This window comes from Tamandua tetradactyla, chromosome 2 (genome assembly GCF_023851605.1).
Source record: "Tamandua tetradactyla isolate mTamTet1 chromosome 2, mTamTet1.pri, whole genome shotgun sequence".
In the NCBI taxonomy this organism is placed as follows: Eukaryota; Metazoa; Chordata; class Mammalia; order Pilosa; family Myrmecophagidae; genus Tamandua; species Tamandua tetradactyla.
Genome location: NC_135328.1, coordinates 87,522,119 through 87,543,965, shown reverse-complemented (window position 1 = coordinate 87,543,965; position 21,847 = coordinate 87,522,119). Strand labels below are relative to the sequence as shown.

Sequence of the window (21,847 nt, the reverse complement as noted above, 5' to 3'; positions counted from 1 at the left end):
CATGATTGATTTCAAGCTACTAATGCAATGTTTTGGAGCCTGGAGTTGGGAGAAATTGCTAACAGTTGACTCTTGGGAGTTGCTTCTAGCTGCATCCGGTATCACGCTGGACTACAATCCTTTCATTTTTTTCCGTATTTCTGATATCATCTTCTGACTCTTTGCCTTAGGTCTTCCAGCTCTTGTAACTAGAAACAGATTCAATTGGTTCACTGAAATTAGCAGCATTATCCTGGAACTCTACCTATTCATAAAAGTTGCTTCTGCCTTATGAGAAGGCAAGTAGATGTAGGAGAAAGCACACCAGACCAGGATAAAAAGAACTGATACACATTTAAAGTTCCAGTCTTCTGTTTTATAGATAAAGCTCCAAATCTTGCCAGAGGCAGGCAGAATATAGATAGGATAGGGGAAAATGTTTTACTTTCTGGACCTTAGTTTAATCGTCATGAGAAGGAAAATAGAAACCCTTATCTTAATTGTCTTAAGGGTTGTTGTGAGTAACATAAAACGTAATCCACAATACTCCATTCCACTATTTTAATGGACTGGCTAATAGCTTTTATATCATAGCTGGGAAATGGGGGGAAAAAAAGAGAATTTTTAATTATTCTTGAGAAAGGGTGGCATGTATGCAAAATATTGTGATTTTATAAAAGTAACATTCTAAACATATACATAGTATAATGGCATCAGTGATATTCTTCCAGTCCTTCGGGTTGGTCTGCCACATACTCCTGGCCCTTCCACATACTGACTATTTAATTTGATCTACTTAGGACGAGCAATATAGCAGAAGTGATACAGACTCTGCACTCAAGGAATTTAATAGAAGTGACTACTTGTTCAACTACAGAAATCATACTCCTTTAGTGTTTTCAGCTTCTCCAGGCCAGAACTTGGAAACTGATGTAACCATGAGAGTTATTAAAGCAACTTCTAACACTGCCTATTACCTCTGTTAGGATTGAACCAACATTTACATCACCAAATTGGAGCAGGTGAGAAGGGAACTGACAGTAGAAACAGCATGAAATGCCTAGAAGAATGTGCAGAAAAATATGTTTTACTCTATTTGCATTTTCGTTCTAATGCAAAGTGACCTTGTATTTTTGGTCCCTTTACAGATATCAACGTATCCAGAAAAAAGAAGTGTTAACAAATAAAATTCACCCTACCCTGTCCATTTGTAGTCTGCCTTCAGACTGCTTTCCGGTTCAGCTTATTCCCAGCATATATGTGGTCTGTTTATCTTTATGATCTTTGCTCATTGGCAAAACTGGTGACTTTGTCCTGTTTTGGTTGCCAGTTCCCATTCAGCAATTTGTATATGGCAGCCTGGTTTTGTTCTATCAACCCAAGTTCATCTCGATCACTGCATGAAAACAGTGGAACACATTGTCTTGCTTTGCTCTGTGGACAAAAGTGTAGAACTTCCATTTGTTAGGGAAGTGTGATGAGACATCTGCTCTGATCTTCTGGATATAAACAGGCTTGAGATGGTACCTGCTGGGAAGAACTTCAGACTACCAGAGGGCATTCAGGTCATTGAAGCTTGTCAGCAAGCAGAACGAGATTAGAAGACACTCCCTTTGTGATACTCAAATACAATTCCAGGAGTGTGAGCAACTAGAGGAATCATGCTTAGAACATTAGCCCCTTCCTGGTTTGTGATGCTTTATTATGCCAAGCTCCCTACTGGAGTTGGATTTTATGTTCCACAGACTGCATCTGAACTGTCTGACCATTTGTCATTTGTGAATAGTCTAGTGGAGTTGGTCCCAGGATCTCTCTTGAGAGAATACTGTTTTCTCTTCTCTCACAAAACCACAAGTGATTATTCAAAATTACAGTGTTCGTCTGGCAAGGGTTTCATCAGGTGGTTTAACACACAAACTAGTCAATCACTGGGATTTTGCTGTTAGTCCCATCAAAAGAAGACTCTATTTTTCTAATTAAAAAGTTTTCAAAAGGGAGCAGTAATACTAAAGGATCAAAAGCATTTTCCCTTAGCAATTATGACAGCTTTTGAGAAATGAGCAAGTTAAGATGTTTCCCTATCTTGTTGGCTTCAATTTCCTTCCTTCCTTCCTTCTTTCCTTCCTTCCCTCCCTCCTTCCTCTCTCTCTCTCTCTCTCTCTCTCTCTCTCTCTCTCTCTCACTGGCTAATCAATGATCACAAAATACATGTTGTTTATAAGACTTGTGGTATGAATGATACTCTAGTGCACTGAAACAAAATATGGTCTAGAAACCACCCTGAGGTCAATAAAAATAAGGAAAGTCTGAGGAAATGCCATAGACAAGAGACACCCACGGAGACATGATGACTAAAGGTAATGTAGCATTCTAACCAGGATCCTGGAACAGAAAAAGAACACTAAAAAGTAGAGAAATTAGGATACATATAGGCTTTAGTTAATAAAAGAAAAAAGGAAACCTGAATCACAAAATACCTATATGATTTGCCTAAAATCTCAAAGTTGGATAGTGGCAGCTTTGAGTCCAGTGCTTTTTCCACTACGAGAGAGAAGAGATCTCATCAGCCAGCATTCGACTACCTCAGACTGCCACATCAACGGCAGTTGCCAATAATCAAGGAACTAAAAGGCTTCATATTGGCAAGAGCCAGATTGTTCATTTCTTCAATTAGATTTTATTAGATTTATCTTCCTCTCCTTCTTGTGATGGGTTTGGGAAGTGAAAATAGAAGTGATATGCAATATTTGGTTCAAATATTTTTTGAAGAATTTTTAAAGTTGCTAATTTTGTTAAATTACCCATTAATACTTCCATTATTTTAATGGACTGGCTAATAACATTTAGAAACACCATAGCTGGGAAATGGAAAAAAAAAAAAGAGAGAACTTTCAATTATTCTTTTTTTTTTTTTTTTTTTTTTTTTTTAGAGGGAGGGAGGGAGGAAGGGAAGGAAAGACAGAGAAGGAAGGAAGGATGGAAGGAAGGAAGGGAGGAAGAAAGGGAAACATCTTTAAACATTTTCTTGTTTTATTATATTTTGTTTGTTTGTTTGTTTTTTACATGGGCTGGGGCCGGGAATCGAACCGGGGTCCTCCGGCATGGCAGGCAAGCACTCTTGCCCGCTGAGCCACCGCGGCCCGCCCTCAATTATTCTTGAGAAAGGGTAGCCGTGCATGCAAAATATTGTACTCCTTTCAAATTCTCTCGATATTCATCTGAATAAGTATTCTCCACACTGAAACTTTACCTGTGTGGACTGTCAGAGGATTTGCCAGATCAAAGTTCAAGAACCAAGTATAGATATGACAGCCATCCATCTGAATTGCAGGTACTCAAACAGCTATCTCAATTCCCCTCAATGTTTACGGGACTGGATTATGGCATCCGAAAATACTTGGCTCCTCCCACTGGTCTGTTTATACACCATTTGATACCATGGGCCAGTTGGCTTGTTTCTCTTCTCTTCAGGTCCCTATGGCAGTCTGGGCACCTTTAGATAACTCTAATACCCACATTAATGCAAAACAGCTCACAGGGTTTCAGTCCAACCATATAGTCATTGCCATATGGAGAAAAAAAGTGAAGGCACGTGGCTTGAGTCCAGGTTCTCTCTAAGCACCCATCTACTCAGGACACTACTGGCTGAGTTTTGGTCTCTGAAACTTCTAAAACTGACAGACAAACTGTACTCGCAACCGTTTTTTTAAGTCATTGGACATCTTGGGAATCGGATGAATGCTTTGAAGGCTCTTTTCAAAAAAAGAAAGAAAGAAATGCACAGATGCGCTACATTTTCATTTAATTTCATGGTGTTTTCTCTGATCCTACTAAAGCCCGGGATGCCAAGCTAAGATCTTTGAGGTTATTCAGAAATCCTTCTGGGTCAGTTCTCATTTAGAGAAAGCATGGATAGCTGCAGGTTTCCTGTATATGGTTGCCTTCAGTTTATGCTTCTGAAGCAGGGTAGTGGGAGAGATTTGATAAGGGGTGCTGAAGCAGATGCAGGTATATATAGCATCAATCTGAAGCTGTCTGAAATGTTGTAATATAGACACCATTTAAGATCTCCAATAATAATAAGAGCATTGCTTCCCTAAGCACTTTATGGATGACTTTTATTTTCCCCAGCAGTTTCCAAGAAACTGTATATAACCAAATGACTTAAGTTTCATTTCTATTTCTTTCCATAAACAAGGAGATGTCGGGGGGAATAAAAAGAAAAAAAAATGTGAATAAATCCTAAATTTGTAAATTTATTCTATGAATATACCAAGCAGATTTAGTGAAATAATAAGCCACTGGTACACATATGGATATGGGAATACATCAAGATTTCCACTGGCTTAGACTACATGTTCATTTCTACCAAGGGGAAAAAAATATAGCAAAACAAGGTTTGTTTCTTTCTTGAAAATTGGTAATAGCTTACATTTATCTTTATTACTCAAAAACCTATTTGTTAAAGAGGACCCTGAAGTTACATGATGATTATCACTCTTAAACTAAACAATACAATAAATTATTTGGAATATGCATATATATGTGTGTATATGTTCTTTCAAACAAGAAAGATTTTAAAACAAATATAAACCCATGAGGAAAATAACTTACTTAGTAAAGCTTTTCAAATTTTTTAGAAGCTCATTTATTTTCCAAAGCACTTACCAATTGATTACATATTATGCACATTCCTTACTTATTGCTATAATCTAAAGGGTTTCCATCTATTTTAGACAGTGTTTGGTGCATAGAAGGCACTCAGAAAAATGTTTGCTGAGTGAATATATTATTTAATTTTTGTTTCTCTTAATTGGGGTGTGGAAAATAGGGTGTGTTCAGGAGTGAAGGTAAGATATTATAATAGACATACTATTTCAGGAGTCTCTGTAAGGGTAAAACTTGGAGTCTACACTGAACTTTAAAATACTAATTTAACAAATGGAAAATAACAAGGGTTGATAGTCTCATCATTTCTAGAGCCATCTATTTCATATGTCTACTTTTTCCTCCATATTTATTTCCTTCTGTATAAATGCTCGAAAGATTTCACATTCACATTTTTCTTCTGTGGGCTAGGGAAAATATTCTTCACCATCTCCTCACATTATTTCCTGGAATCAGTTTACCTGATGAACCGTTATATGGTCCTGACAAAAGTTATTAAATTCTGACCATGGTACCTACCATCATAGTTACCTAATCCATTCCCTCTTCCCATTTCATAGCCAACGTGGTTTTCATAACCCACTAATTTTCATTTAAACTACTTGTTCTAGTTTGCTAGCTGCCGGAATGAAATGTACCAGAAACAGAATGGCTTTTAAAAAGGGAAATTTAATAAGTTGTTAGTTTACAGTTCTAAGGCTGAGAAAATGTCCCAATTAAAGCAAGTCTATCGAAATGTCCAATCTAAGGCATCCATGGAAAGATACCTTGGTTCAAGAAGGCCAAAGAAGTTCAGGGTTTCTCTCTCTAGTGAGAAGGCACATGATGAACACAGTCAGGCCTTCTCTCAGCTGGAAGGGCACATGGCAAACATGGCATCATCTGCTAGTTTTCTCTCCTGGCTTCTTGTTTCATGAAGCTCCCCAGGAGGCATTTTCCTTCTTCGTCTCCAAAGGTCGCTGGTTGATGGTCTCTGCTTCGTGGTGCTGCAGCATTCTCTGCTCTCTCCAAATCTCCTCTTTTAAAGGATTCCAGTAAGCAACTTCACCTTCAATGGGTGGAGACACACCTCCATGGAAATCATCTAATCAAAAGTTACCACCCACAATTGGGTGGTCACATCTTCATGGAAACAATCAAAATGCTCCCACCCAGCAATGTTGAATGAGGATTAAAGGGCATGACTTTTCTGGGGTTCACCACAGAGTCAAACCAACACACTACTCTAAGTGGCTCTCTTGCTTGCTGACTTGATGTTTGAGTGTCTATTTTATGCCACACACTGCTCTCCACTTTTGTCTCTCTTGCCACTTCTAGCTTCACTGCCAATACGGCTCATAAATCTGTTATAAGCTAATCTTCTGGAACCACAGTACCCATCGCAATCCTCTTCTGCTCAAAACCATTCAGGGAGAAAGGATTAACAAGGGGTCTAAACCTTTTCCCTCTGGGAAGCTGTCAGGTTGCCCTTCCCTGATCTCTGTCTGTGGAAATGTGCAAACATCGAATTGTGTCACCTGGTGTCATTGTCTTCAAACTGTTTGATGAACTATATCCATCTTGGCAAAGTGCTGAGAGTACATATAGGTCCTGACAAAGGTCTGTATGGCAAAGCCTGCAAAAACCCACTGGAAAATTCAAGGCTTAACCTTGTCTCTGTGATGTCTCTTGTACCAAGCCTGATCTTTGAGTGAGTCTGTCAGCTTTCTTATGGGATGGCATGTTGGAGGTTTATCTGTGCCAGGTGGTGTCTCAGCCCTTAAACTCAGAATGCCTTTGTGGGGAGGCTAGGCAGTAGTGCTTGGACTGCTGTAGTACTGCGAAGGAAAATATGTTTCATGAAGTCATGCTGACATGCTCTCCTTTCTATCTTGTATCTTTTCACAAACTAAATAAACCTATTACAGCCAGCGATGTCCTATGAATATGATGTCAATTTGAAACCAAGACCACCTTGGGCTTTTGTAGAGTTGGATGTTGAAGCATCCATGGCTCTCTGGTTGCCTAGCCACATAGCCTGGCATACGCCACATTCAACTTAACTTTTCTATTTTATTTTGCTTTCTCCAACGAAACCAATTCTGATGTCCATACCCGAAAGCAAACACAGTACAACCTTAGAATCACTGTAGGCTCTGAGAAAGTTGTGGGCAGAAGCAAACTCTCATTTACCTTCATCTCTCTCTCCATATCTTTTACACAGTACTTCACATATTGTAAGTTCTCAATTATTATATGAATGAGTTACTTACAGAGAAATACCTGAAGATAGATTATTACACAGAATCCTGATGAATATATATAAATCCCTCACTGAGTGACTCCAAAATAATAGGGGAAAAGTGTGAGTATAATTATCTAAACAACCGAATATGTTGTACAGATATTTATACAAAGTCAGAGACAGAGTTACAAAAACCTTTCCAGATAATCTTATCTAGCCTTCTACTTATTGTTGTCATCATTAAGTGTTTTGAAAAAGTGGCTGGTCATCTTAGCTTCTTCTTAATTTCTCAGATGATGAGTTAATAAGTATTTAGCCACTTAATGAAACAATAACTAACTGTTAGCTCTCATTTCTATAATCCCCTTCTTGTTACTATACCCGTCTTGTTTTTTCTTCAGTAAAATATCTACTTCCTCTTCTAGGTGATAGTTCTTTGAGGGATGGTTTCAGTATTTTCCTCTACAAGTCTCCTACCAGCATTACATATCAGACATGCTTTCCAGATTCTTCACCATCTGGTTGCCATTTTCTGAACCTTTGCTGATTGAACATTATCCAGGTTAAATCTACCCCCAGTCGCCAATACGAGAGGGTTTTTTGGTTGAAATTCAAATGATTATGTGCAAAAAGATTTTAGGTCTTTGTCCTTTGCATCTGGGTTTACCTGGGTTTTAACTTTTAAAATGTTCTCTTAAGAATCCACCTATTTTACTGCAACCTTTCTCCCCAAGCCAATCCCAAATGCCAGTCCTGGAGAGGAAAGATGGCACTGGCTGTGTTTTGAACTCTACATTTTCAGCTTGAAGTTTTTGTCTGATGATCTGATATGGATTGATCTGATTTAGATAGACAGGTTATGAGTCTATTCTGATGGTTTTAATTTCCCAGATGGTTGATTCATTTTTGCCATATATATATAGGGACAGCACTAAAAGAAATGCTAATGTATCATAATACGCCTTTCAAATCCAAATGTGCATTGTCAAGAATGAAATCCTGAGGCCACCTCAGGACTTTTTTCTTTTTCCCCCAGAACATCCAGGCAGGAAGCAAGTACCGAACTAAGGCTCTGTTTTTCATATCACTCTTTTCCAACACATCACAGCATTGCCCTAGGTGGGAGTACATGCTTCAAGGCTGGAGATTTGGATTTTAATTTTGACCATGCTGCTAATTATGGGATCTTGGATAAAATAGAATTCTATGCCACCTATCTTACTCTCCTTTGCCTCAATGATCCCTTTACCTGTAAACTGAAGGGACTGCACTGGATAAACCCAAAAACCCCTTCTAATTATAAATCTCAATGCTTTGTGTCAGTTTCAATCATTTTGTGACTTGCTCTCGATTACATAATGTTGGCTCCCTCACTTTCAGGGATGTGTCCTCAGCAAATGCAAAGCCATTCTGAAACCAACTGCTAAATGGGTGTATTTTTGCTGACCCCAAATGACGTGGAGTGCACTCACTGAGGATTTACCATTAATAATTTACAGAGAATATCTGAAAAAAAATCTTTAGAGTATGTAGGGCAATTCAATCCTCAAAATTTTCTTCTCCTGCTTAGTGTGCACAATCTCATTCCGACAGAATACACTGTCAAATGTGTCGGCAGGGAGAACAAGGAATCGTGTGTTGGGGGAAAAAAAAGCAGTACTTAGGAGACAGCAATCACAAACAGAGAAGAAGGGGAAAAAATGTCACTAATGGTCTAAGTAAACCTGAATGGAACAGGAACAGCATACATTTAAATGATAAGTTAAGGAAGCTTTCTGTAATAACCTGACAGCATATCCTCTAAAGGAAACTCATTATAAATCATTATCATTATAAGTCATACAGAATGGCAAAACAATTCACAATAAGGGGAAATCAGGCAGAATCAGGAAAACTCAAAATAGAAATAATGACAATTTGAGCAGAGGACAAAATGCTGCATCTTCTTTATTAGAGTAAACCTGAATTCTAGTACTGCACATGCAGAGTAGCTGCAATAGGGAATCATTGATAGGCAAATCACTCATCATAGCCACACTTTAATCCAATCAGAACACAGGGGAGAGAAATAGGTAAATTAGGAATATATTAGAAGAAACAGGAAAAACTGTTAATGTGAAGGGTGACAAGCTTTAATGGCTTAAATTCCTAGCACTTTTTCAGCAGAAGACTCATATTTATCTGTCTGAAACTGTTGAGGAAACACGTTCTATGTACAAACAGGCCAGCTAACTTAAGGGCTTTGTCCTATTGAAACAAAATGATAGATGGAATATATTAGCATATATCTTTTTTTTTTTTTTTTACATGGGCAGGCACCGGAAATCCAACCCAGGTCCTCGGGCATGGCAGGCAAGCACTCTTACCTGCTGAGCCACCGTGGCCCTAGCATACATCTTATAGAGAGTTTAGAAGGTGATAATATTCCATTTCTTCTCTTTATAGGGCCTTTTATTCCTTGACTAGAGAGACAAGAAAAAAATATATAACTACCATTTTATACTCTTGGAAAATTAGTGTTAGTTTGAAAATTAATTTCCTGGTGAGTAAGCAGCATTGTTGATAGTGAAAATTTTAAAAACAATAGAAATATTTGAACTGTTGGCTATATTAAAAAATAAAAGAAATCATGACATTATATAAGTTCTTTTTTTTCAACCAGGCAACATCGAGTCTTATTCTAAGAGAATACAGTTATAATTAATTAGAAATATTCTTTAAAGTAGAACATCCAATAACTTTCATGGTATACCCACTAACTTTTTTTCCTATCTTTATCTCCTCCCTCCCGCCCCCCCGCTGCCCAAACCTGCTAGTTTCTTCTAGTCAAGGTAAGAATTTAAGGAAAAATAAGCATACTCTTGAGTATTCCTTTGAAAGCAATATTAATTTTTAAATTATTGAAAACATTTTACCTTATGAAATCAGTAACTTTTAAAATAATCTACTTCCTTTTATCAGTGCACTAGATCAAGACTGCACTGTATATGAATAGAAAAATGATTATCTAGATATTGATGATTTTTTTTAAAAAAACACAAGAAAGAGTAAATGGGTCCTATACCTTTTTTTCTTTTTGTATGCTGTATGGCAGGGGTCACATTTCATTCTTTTTCCATGTGAGTATCCGGCTATTGCAGCACTATTTGTTGAATTTTTGTTCCTTTGGGGTTTTTTATTTGTTTGTTTGTTTGCTTGCTTGCTTATTTGATTTTTGGGGAAGTGCATGGGCCAGGAATCAAACCCAGGTCCCCCGCATGGTAGGCGGGAATTCTACCACTGAACTACCCTTGCACCCCCCAGATCAATTAATTTTTGTTGCCCTTAGTCATGAGAATAGCTGATACTTAGGAATGAACCAAAGCTCTCATTTGACTATTTAGGATATAATGGAATCATAAACAATGCTTTGAAATAACCTTAAAGATTTAGACTTATGTCACAGGTGGATTTCAAGAAAAGTGAAACTTTAACATTTAACCTTAAATGGGCCAAATATCTGGGTTTAGGTTTGTTGAAATACCAAAAAGAAATCGACCATGGATGACTTGGTTTGGCAGATGCAAAGGTGCTGGTTCTGTACAGAAACAAATCTCTCCATTATCACCCAATATTTAAAGATAGTACTGATCTTTTAGGAAACTTTGACAAATCTACTTTCCTGGGATTAATTACTTAAGTCAGAATTGTAGTTGTTCAGGATGCAACATTGTATTTGAATGATTAATTGACTCAGGTAAAGGGATTTGCATTTCTTATCATCATCTTCTTTACACTTGTCAAAGGGACTTACATGCTTGACCTGTAACTTGAGGCCTGCCCCAAAGTGATCTGTAATAAAGCTAATAATTAGAAAAGTGGTCCTATGCAAGAGTTGCTGCTTTCCAGTTGATTAGGCAAATGCCCAGATTCTACCGGAGAACATGGCTTGCTGATTTACGTGGCTACCAAGAAATCAAAAGCAAATAATCCCAACAAATGTGTTCTAGTAAGTACAATGGATTCCAAAATTTAAAAATGAAATGTAGTTATATGGAACTAAATTTGCATGTTGAGCAATTTGATATTTCATAAGGCCAAAGAGCATTTCAAAACATTAAAAAAAAAATTACATACAGCTGACCAAACTAAATATGTTGATTCATTGAATGTTATTTAAATATGACAGAGTTTATTACATTAATAAAGGGAGTTAGTACTAAGAAGCAATGTCCTCCTTTTTCTACTCCAAATGACACACAAACAATTTCACACAAGTGGAATATCTAGTGTTACAGTTCAATAATGGTCATGTCAGTGATAATTCAAAATAAAAATAAATAATGATAGCCCTTTTTTAAGGAAAAAATCAAACAAACAAAGACGCCTGGATTTAGAAGCCACTTTTTTTCCCCTCCCGAATGCTTTTTTCTCATTTAGAGTTCTTAAGTTCAATAAATAAATTCCACAGGTGGAATATCTTTTCATTTCTTTTGTCTGCTTCCTTGCCTATCATAATATTCTATATTCCATAATTTTTCCAAGTATCTTTAGATTCTTTCCTGAACCACCTTACACCCAGAATTGTAATCTTTTGATTTCTAACAACACATTCTATTATACAATATATCACTTTGTATTCATAGTTTAAGACACAAGAAAATACTTGGTTTGGAAGTAGATGAGAAGTTCCTGCAGACAGGCAACTAGTCTTACATTTCTTACGTCCTTAATGCCTGTTTAGAATGTCATGTTGGCATTATAGTTTGAATCTGTGGGTATTTGAAAAGGGTACATGGTACAGAATGCCAGTATAAGAAGAAATAGATGTCACTTTTGAACAATTTGCTTCTCAAATCTTGGACAAACTATTATGTTTAGGGAGCTAATTCTTATTAGAATTTGACTTCATAAAACATGCTAATAAATGGGTAGAATTGTAATGGGAATTCAAAATGTAAATATAATACAAATTATTAAACAGTAGAAAACGACAGCTATTAAGACCTCACAAATGAATCAATACTAGGGTTATGCTAATTTACAGTCATCTGCTTCAAGGCCATACTTGATTATCTAATGGCCATGTGACTGAACAAGCCACTTAAATTTCCTAAACCTTTAATCTTAAATTTGCACCCACAGATAATTGCTCCTTACCTATTTTTGAAGGTTGTAAGTACCAAGGGATTTAAACATATGTAAAACTACATGCAAATCACAATGTTCTATACTGTTGTAACAAATTCTTATGTAAAACAGAAAAAAAGTTATTTGATTATATTAGCTTTGTTTTTTGCGTGTTGAGCTACTCTTTCTGAAGTACTGAAAAAATATATACATTTTCACCTTTGCTTCTCCACTGTCCAGTATAATGCCAAATATTCTATTTGGAACTCTATAATTACACTTTGATGAAATAATAAGGTAAAGCAAATTGTATCTTTTTAATTGCAAGAGGAAAATAAAGGAGCATGAAATGTAAACAGACCCGTGTCAAGGCAAAGTGCAAACTCATGATTAAATCTAATTTTGTTTATCATGTATTCATCTATCACTAAATCAGATTTATCACCTATTCACATACTATTTTATATTGATAAGTATGACACTATTTAAATGTATTATTTAATATTTATATCAATCCCTTATAAGTATCACTAATCTAAACACAAAACTTGACTATTTCGTTCAGAATTCAACAAACATTTTCTCTAAAGGGGCAGATAAATATTTTAGGTTTAGTGAACAGTTTCTGGTTCACACAACTTCTCAATTTTGTAGTGTGAAAGCATCCATATATCGTACATAAGAAACTGGGCATGAGTATGTTCCAATAATTTTCTTTTCTTTTTTTTTTTAACCAAAGGCCATATTTTGCCCACGGGTCATAATTTGCTGTCCCATGTCAAGTTCAACTCAACATACTTAGAACATAAAACATAAAATCAGAGAAATTTTAACATACATAGAAAATTTCCACAGGAGCATCAACTCTATTGAATTTTTTTAAAATGCACTTAAGAAATGCCATGGTTTAGACAGATCTAAACACAGCCATGATTTGGAATAGTCAGGAGAAGTTAATATCACTGTCTTTCAAGGTAGAGAAAGTGTTTTCCAGGGGTCAGTTGGAGTGAGGTAAAGGCAGTGCATAATCATTCATTAGCATTGGCTATAAAATTTAAGAATTTCTCTTTATTTTTATAGTTTCTGCTTTAATTTTTTTTTATTTATGCATGCAATATAATGTATATACTATATTAGTACAGTGGCTTCTGCAATATATTTTACAAATTAATGTCTGTTTTTGAGCACATGCTCCCAATGTCTTACAACTGTTATGGCACAAGATCAAAAAATTTCAAATCAATGGAACCCATTTAACCCATCAAATTGAAGCTCTCTCATATTAATATGGGTTAGTGATAGGGAAATTATAAAGAAAATTGGCCTCATAATGAACCCAGAACAACTAATTTTGAATGTAAAATACCCTTCATGTAAAAGGTAATGGATTTATATACAACTGCTGGGAATATCTGTAAGCACTGTAAAATGGAAAGATAATGCAGATAGAATACTAAGTCTGTGATTCAAAGATCAAGCTCTGGATTGAAAACCACTGTTTCTGTTGACCATTCAATTTTTTTTTTGCTGAGATAAGAAACATTCCTTATAGTCCAATGTGTCATGTGAGACAAAGATAGGGTTGGGGAAAAGGTGCTGACCATGAAGTGGAGCTCAGCACAGAGCAGAAAAGTGAGAAAGATACAATGAAAGTGCATACACAGACCCCCTGCACACATGTGTGCATGCACACACACACACACACACACACACACACACACACACACACACACACACATTAGCATACTACTGTTTGCTAGCAACAACTCCCCAGGTGGAAAACAATTAGGTGAAGCCATCATTTTGTCCCCTAATTGGAAGGTAAAGAAATCAGGTTTTATCAGGTTTTCAGAGGTCAACAGTGGCTTTTTGAGTGTTTTCTATTTCAAGACTGTCTGATAAACTGCCAATCACTACTCTATGAAGGGCTCTGCTTAATGAAATCAAATATGAAATAGAGTTAAATCCTCTCCCTGCTCTCTTTTGTGTCATTCACCCATCTGATTACAATGAATACAATTTTACTAGGGTTCTGCAGTAAAAAAAATATAAAACCCTAGCCACATATTAAGATACCAGTGGTGGTATTCTTTGATTCTCTGCAATCAATTAGACTGAATATATAGAAGTCGTTTGCTGGGAGGTCGAAAAACAACTTTAAAAAATGATTTGGCTGCACATATATAAGAACTGGTAAAGTGTTTGGCATATTGAAGGCACTTAAAAAGGGTTGAAAAATGGATGAATTCCATAGTGACAAATGAGAAGTCTAATAATAAAATCCCTAAATATATCATTTATAAAAAAAAAGATACTGTAATCTCATTTGCAACTGCAGATATATGTGGTCCTTCATACAAAAATAGAACATGACCTATCCACCATCAAATGTAGCCACTCCTTTTATCCAGTCTGACTGTCATTGAATGAAATTCCACAAATTGCTGCTCAAGTCCTTCAAGAGTTAGTTCACACACTGCCTCTCCGAATGCTATGAAATGGAAAGTGAATCCATTTCAGATCAGTTACATCTGGGCTTGGCCCTAAGGCTCTGTCCACTTCCAGCTGTTGTGAGCTTGAACAAATACTTTCAGTGCTGTGACCCTCATTTTCTCATCTGTAGAACAAGAAGGTGAGGTGTTCCTTTTTTGGTGATCAGGATTGAGAATAAGTTATTAAGCATATGGGTTAAATGTCTAACTTTATAGACCATGTTGAGGGGAACAAATGCAGCCCTGAAAAAGAGCTCTATATTCTATTCTTTGTTGCATCTTGTTTGGGATAAATCAAACAAAAATATAAACAAAATTTAGCTGTTTCAATTGTTCTTTTGATAACATGATTTCATTCCAGGAGACTGCCTGGGTTAACTCTTGACTCTACAACTTAAATGGCCTTTCTGTGTATAAATTTACTCATTGGCAAAATGGGTCTTATAGAGAGAGTAAATGAGTTAACACATGTAAAAAGCTTACAGCAGCTTCCATGTTTATGGAGAGTAAAAAATGAGCTCTAACCTAATTTAGGCCTCATCAGTAGCATATGCTGATCACTGAACTAATCTGTATTAATTAGGTCAAAAATAACCTTTTTAAGTTATTGAGAAAAATATTTTTTAGGTAAAAAACAAATAAAAACACTTTCAAAAATGATTTGGAGTTATTTCTTTTTAGAAGCTGAAATATAATGGAATGGACTAATAGGAATTAGTAAAACATACATTTTTATAAACTAAACTTTATACACACATGTATATGTATTATACTCTTTTATATATAAAATGCTTCTCCCAGATGGAAATGCTCATCTTCATCATGGCCCACAGACAGCATTAAGCCTCTAAAATCTTGAATTTATATAAATATAATTCTTACAAGTACTATTACTAGATATTCCGATAATGTCAAGTATTTTTTTTTTTTTACAGTGTCTCTTGAAGACATGAGTGAACACGGTTCTCAGTGTTGATCCTTTAGAGCAGAGCTTATTCTTGATCTCACTGCAGCTACAGCCTCTTCTCAAAAGTGAGCAGAGGGACGTCGGGCAAAGAGGGACCAGGGAGACAACCACAGCAACAGTAAGAGACGAATGTTGTAACAACCCATCACCCGGAGTGCCCTGGGAGCTCTCCAGAATATCCTGTCACAACACCCAGAGGAAATTAAGTGCTCATCTTGCTTTGTAGGTAGAAATGGGTGATTCAATGTTTTATAACTGAATGCACTAGTAGAAAATGACTGCTTAGTATTGTGACAATTATTATGAGATGAGCCCTTGGAACCACTGGAAAAATAAACAAGCATATACTGTGAGAGGAATAAGAAGTATCATGGTAGCTCTAAAGAGTACAACATTTTGGAAAAGTTTATACCTTTAAAGTTGGAATATAATAACTTCTCCTATAATTACAATCTTTTTGCATGCTACGAATAGTCTCTTCTTTCAGAAAAGTATCAATTCTTCCTGATACAATCAAATAGACTTCAGTTATATGTCCTAATATGCAATCAACACTTTAGGATGATTCTTATGGAAGCCATACAGGCAATTCCCAACCTGATTTATATATTCATCCATTTGTTAATTTACTTATTCAAATAATATTTGTCAAATAACTAATAAGTAGTAAGGAAAATGACCATTCCTAAACTTGCTATTTGGAACCAAGGCATCTTTTTTTCTACAGAAATAGTATTACATGAGATACATGCCTAAGACAATCCACAAAATGAACTTGACACCAATGACAGTGCACTGTACTGGTAGGACATGTTTGTCTATATCTAAATGCTAGGGGTTTCCAGAGGAAAGTGTAAGAAAAATCTCCAACTGTGATGCTAAAAAATAAATGTTCTCCTATCAGAAAGAATTTCACAATATGTAAGTCTTGCCATGTCTATAAACCTTAAGTACACATCTTTTGATATATGACCTGACAAAGGAGAAATAATTTAAAGTTAGGGCCCCTTAGAATATTCAAGTTATATAATCTTCCAGTATAAAGATAGAGAAGGGAAGACAAGGTTTCCAATATCATATTAGTCCCTGTCTGTATAAATAAAAGAAAGTAATGCTTCAGGTCTTTTCCATTCCAAGGAAGGGAAGAGAACTGGAGTTAAACTGAACAGACTACGTGGAGATTGCAAGATAGGAATCCAAGGTAGTCAAGTATTTTTCACTGATAAAGTATGTTAATTTTAAATTGTTGTTTAAACAGGTATATGGAAATAGCTTTATGTTAATCTTCTATAAAAGAAAAAGCCTGTTTTATTCTTCAGTTTGTATAACATTGCATTTATAATCACAGGGTCTGGCAATAGAGAGACCTGAAATAGAATTCTATCTGATATTTATCAAAGTTAATATCTCTCAATTTCAGTTTCATTTGTAAAATAGATATTAAAACTTTACTTACCACTTGGACTATTGTCAGTATTATATAATTCAATATACAGAAAATGTTCGGTATATTGGCTAATCATGGAATATACTCAGTGAATGTCAGCTACATAGTGTCTATATAGACGCAGAGTTTCTTTTTGGGGAGATGGAAACGTTCTTGCATTGGATAGTGGTAAAGGCTGCATAACCTCGTGAATATACTAAAAAACACTGAATAGAACACATTAAGTCTGTGAATTTTATTTTATGTGAAATTTTGTTTTGGGAAGTATTTCTCACAAAGAAAGCAAAATAAGTGAAAAACTTTGCTACTGTTGTATTTACTCTAATAGACATTAGAAAATACAAAATAATTTGTGTATACAATAGAGATATTTTGCTTTTTTATACTATGTACCCAAGTCTACTAATTTTTTTTTTTCCTCATAAAAATAGCTAGCATAAGCTTGAATTCTTTCAATTACACCGATAATAATAACAGTGGGTGGAGTAAGCAAAAGGAAGAGTTAGAAAATGAAGTGATAAGAGATGATAAAGTCAACTGGGTTATAAAATATGCTGTAATTTCATGTTTTAAGTGCATATCTATATTCAATTATGGCTAAAAATGGGCATTCTTTGATGAGTCACAAAATAGGATAAGGCCTAGCAGCCCATCCCACTGAGCTAGTACTATAGGAATAGGCACTGGAAAGTTAATCATTGAATCATCCCAAGTATTTGGAATTTAGATTTTACTTGGTCCAAATTCTGACTTCACTGCATATAGTAGATGAAGCACTTTGGATAAGGTACATAAATTTCATAAACCTCATTTTTCTGGCTGGCCAAAAGAATATAACTGGCAGGCTTCTTGAAATATTTACAGTAAATTAATTGTCTTCCATGCTCCTTTCTGCAATACTTCAGCTATGCCCTCAATCATTCTTCCAATTCTGGTCCGAACATTTTTATATTGGAAAGGTCTCTCTCTCCAACCACAGCACGAGTGGCAGGAGAACAGAGCTTGGTGCACATTTATATTAATAGGGAGTTAGTCCATTCATTATACTGATATACTTACTCCAGACTGCAGCACTTAGTTACATAGTAAGTACATAGTGACTACTTACTCTTTGCCAGAAACCCACAATAAGTAGTTTATACAAGACAAAATTTTCTGATTTCTAGCCAGGGTTCTTTCTACCTCCCCACAGTGTTTCTTGAGAAATAAAAAGGTTATACTTAGTTAAAATAAATTGAATTGGGACCAAAACACTACAAGAAAGGAAAATTCATGGAAATGTTTTAATTTATGACTCCCAGACATATTATTGAACCTGGACATTAGATAAAGGAGGCTGAATACTTATAATATCTTTAATACATTGAGAGAAATTAAAAGGGCCCTTTTTTCAGTGTACCACCTAAAGTGTGAACTATATAGGAAGCAGGGTGGGAGAGGGGAAATATATCAATAAAGTCCATTACTTCACTTCAAGGGCAGAACTGTCACCTTTGACTGTGTGAGCTACTGAACTTGTACCTCAAATATATATATAATTAAAAGCAGTTATGAAATAAAATAGTCCATTATTTACATTTTTTTTCAGATAGGGTATGCCCATACATTCAGAGAGTGAAGATAATAGCTGTAAGACTGCAAAATAAATTGCTCAGGTGTTTTGTTTGGGAAAAAGAAATATACTGCAGATTGAAGCTGAATACAATACAAATAAGCTCAGTATCTATTTCATTCTTTAAAATCTGCTTTTCATATTGCAAATTAAGATAATTTTAGGAATGTTCTACATCATCATGTCAAAATCTAAACTCCATTTACAAATAATTTTGTCTTCTATTCCTTCCACTAGCAAAAATTTGAGATTCACTTTTAATCAGTATAGCAAGTGCACTGAGTTCCTAAGTCATTCAGTGAAATTACCAAAATATAGAATTATATTGAAGTAGGTTATAAACTCTTCAGTGGAAAAAGTATATTGATCCAAGTATTTACTTAAAGGGCAAAATTTGCAATGGTAATTCCTTAAACTCTCTGGGGAAATTAAGCCATATACCAACTGTTTTTGCAACTTTACTCTGATGGGTTTTCCTCAACTATTTGCATTTGGTATCATGGATAGAAAGCTAGATCACTAGAGAGATGTTTCAGTGTTATAGGAAGCACCAAAATATTCACCCGCAGCTAAAAGATTAAAGTATATGTATGAATTAAAACCCATACTCCAACAACTAGAGTAGATAAAAAACGACAAGACAAAAATTGTAGATAACAGGCTTTATAATACCATATTTAACTGATAATTTGTGCAAACTTTTTTCACATTAAAAACTGTGGAATAAGGTTGTATTCTACAATCAATTGCATCATATAATTGGCAATATTTTTTTCTTTCTTAGTAGAGCATAAAATACTGGTCTGTTACAATCACCATTTTCTATACCAAACGGTTATTTCTTGTACAAATCCACATAACAATCCTCAACAAAAGTAAAATTGAAACAAATACATAAATCTTTTTTGTTTTCTGTATTTTTCTGGTTTTGTTATGAAGTAGGGCAGTGTAACTGACCAGAGAAGGATTTTTTTTTTCATTTTCTATTTCTGACATTAGTTACTGCTGTCATATAGATACATACCATTTCAATAGGCATATTTGTTTTATTTTAAAAAAAAAGATTACAGAGCCTGAATTTTCAACAGAAAAAAAAAGTCGCTGAAATATGGTCAAAATTCAATTAAATATAGGCTGTAAATATGATCTGAGCCCAGATCTGGAATTTAAGATTTACAGGAAGAATTTAAGTGCTGTTACTAATTAACTGCAGGGTTTGAGGGAATCCTCTATCTTCTCTCTTTTGTAAAACGGAAGTAATTATTTTTGTCTCTGGCAAGATTTGCAGTGTCACAATAGCAAAAGGAAAATTACATTGAAAGCATTTCATTGAGAAGAGTTAATTATTTAAGTTACTGTATTTAAAATACATCTCTCTACTGACCGATTCAGTACTGAGCCTTTCAGTATCGAAATTTGATTTTGAAACTGTTTTCTAGATATTGGCAAATAGAGTTATAATTAGCAAATGGAAAACAGAACTTTCAAATGAGACTGAACATTTGTTTCTAAAATAGAAACATAAACTTATTTGTTCCTTTTGATCGGTGCTATAAAGTCTTTTGAAGCCCAAACATTTTCAAGTTCATTCAAAGTCACTGTGGGTTAGAATTGTCAGCCATATGACAATTAGGAGATTGAAAATATTTACCCAAAATGATTTTTTACAATAATTGATTTGGGTCTTTCTAGGAATGAAGATAAAGCAGGGCCATTTGTCCTTAAGACTGCTATGGATCATGACTATAAATCCATATCTTTATAAAAGAGAGTATTTATTTCTCACTTTCCTAGACGAGCATGGCAAGAATCCAGCTTATTCGAAAGTAGCATCATCAAGGAACAAATTCACGGTAAACTGGTGAGCAGAGCCTAGCCTCTTTATTCCCATCTGAAATTACTAACTGATCCTTTGAAAGGCCACTCCCAGTGATCTTGGCTCCATGATTATATTATAGAACAAGGTTTATATGAGCGTCAACAAATTAGGGTCTATAATAAGATGACGCACTTTGGTCGACACTTGATTCCTGTCCACAAAGTCAAAGGCCAAGGAAAAGGTGATTAAATGAACAAACTGTCTCATGTGTCTTCGGCCAGATTTTCTTAGAGAGTAATAAAGGAGGCAACAGTAGAGCACAAGTGAATGGCCATGGCTAACTTCGACGTACGTCCTGCTTAAAACGTTGACCTAAGAAATGATGGTTTGCTATTACTTAAGCAATAAACTCGCACATGTTTCTGAATAAAATGTCCACATAATATATAAATGCCCATCTGCTTTCATTATTGTTTGGCTGATTTTAGGAATTGCACCCAGTAGCTTTTGAATTTAGAAAAGTTAACTAAGAATCACTGCTTGATAGAGAATGGTAAAGTAATCCATTAATTATAGACCCCCGCCCCACCCCATACCCAACACTTCTCAGAAAACATCATTGAAATGATTTTCTGCTAAGAAAATATTTAAACTGCTTCATTGTCAAAAATATCTGTAAGCAGTTAGAAAGCATTGTAATTTGTCAAATGGCACGCTATATAAAAAAAGAAAAATTCAAAGTTTATTTAAAAATGTTTTTCTAAAGCTTCCAGAATTGTAGGATTGGCTTATTTCATTCAAGCATTTTATTCTTTCTATTTTCCCATTTATTTTATTTATTTTTAATTTTTTTTCCTTCTTTCCTTATATATCAATTTTCTTGGTAAATTCCAGCCCATAAGAGACCTATTATTGTGGCTTTAATGTGAAATTACTCACAAGGCACAGAATCATTCAATTTGAGCAAGAGCAGAAAAAAAGTCCTTAATATAAATTTGACATGATTTTTCCAATTCACAGAGCCACTTCAAGATGAGGCATTGAAAATCAATCTCATGCCATGTTCTATTCTAAACAATCATTTATGCCCTGGACTAATCCATCTAAGTGGCCAGAACAAAAGTAAAACCATTAGAAACCAATACATAATTCTGCTTCTTTTTTTCTGAAATTGGACAGGTTAACTGCCCAGAGAAACATATCATCTCTTTCCTCTTTCTGACATTAGTCACTGCTGTCATATGGAGACATACCATATCTATAATCATGTTTGGTTTATGTAAAACAAGAGACTGCAGAGCCTGACTTCTCAATAGGAATTGCAGTAAGAAATTAAAATAATGGTTCTCATGGCAAAAGACTACTGTGATGACAGTAAGCTAATTTTCAAGGCCTGAGAATTTTAAAAATGTTTTGACAACCAACAGTGAAAAGCTTTCATCCTTATTTCACTCTTACACTAAGTGCCAGGTTTTTATGCATTTGTAATCATGGGCTTCTTCAAATGCAAGAATATTAGCATTACTGATT

General features: G+C 35.2%; 1 long non-coding RNA gene and 1 other non-coding gene across 2 annotated transcripts in view; both read right to left on the bottom strand.

The window, feature by feature from the left end:
- LOC143673548 (uncharacterized) overlaps positions 1 to 21,847 on the bottom strand; it is an 838,506-nt gene that overhangs the window by 547,550 nt on the left and 269,109 nt on the right. The gene's annotated exons all lie outside the window — the stretch shown is intronic.
- TRNAG-ACC (transfer RNA glycine (anticodon ACC)) lies at positions 10,095 to 10,165 on the bottom strand. The gene has a single exon. It is a non-coding gene; the product is annotated as a tRNA-Gly (tRNA).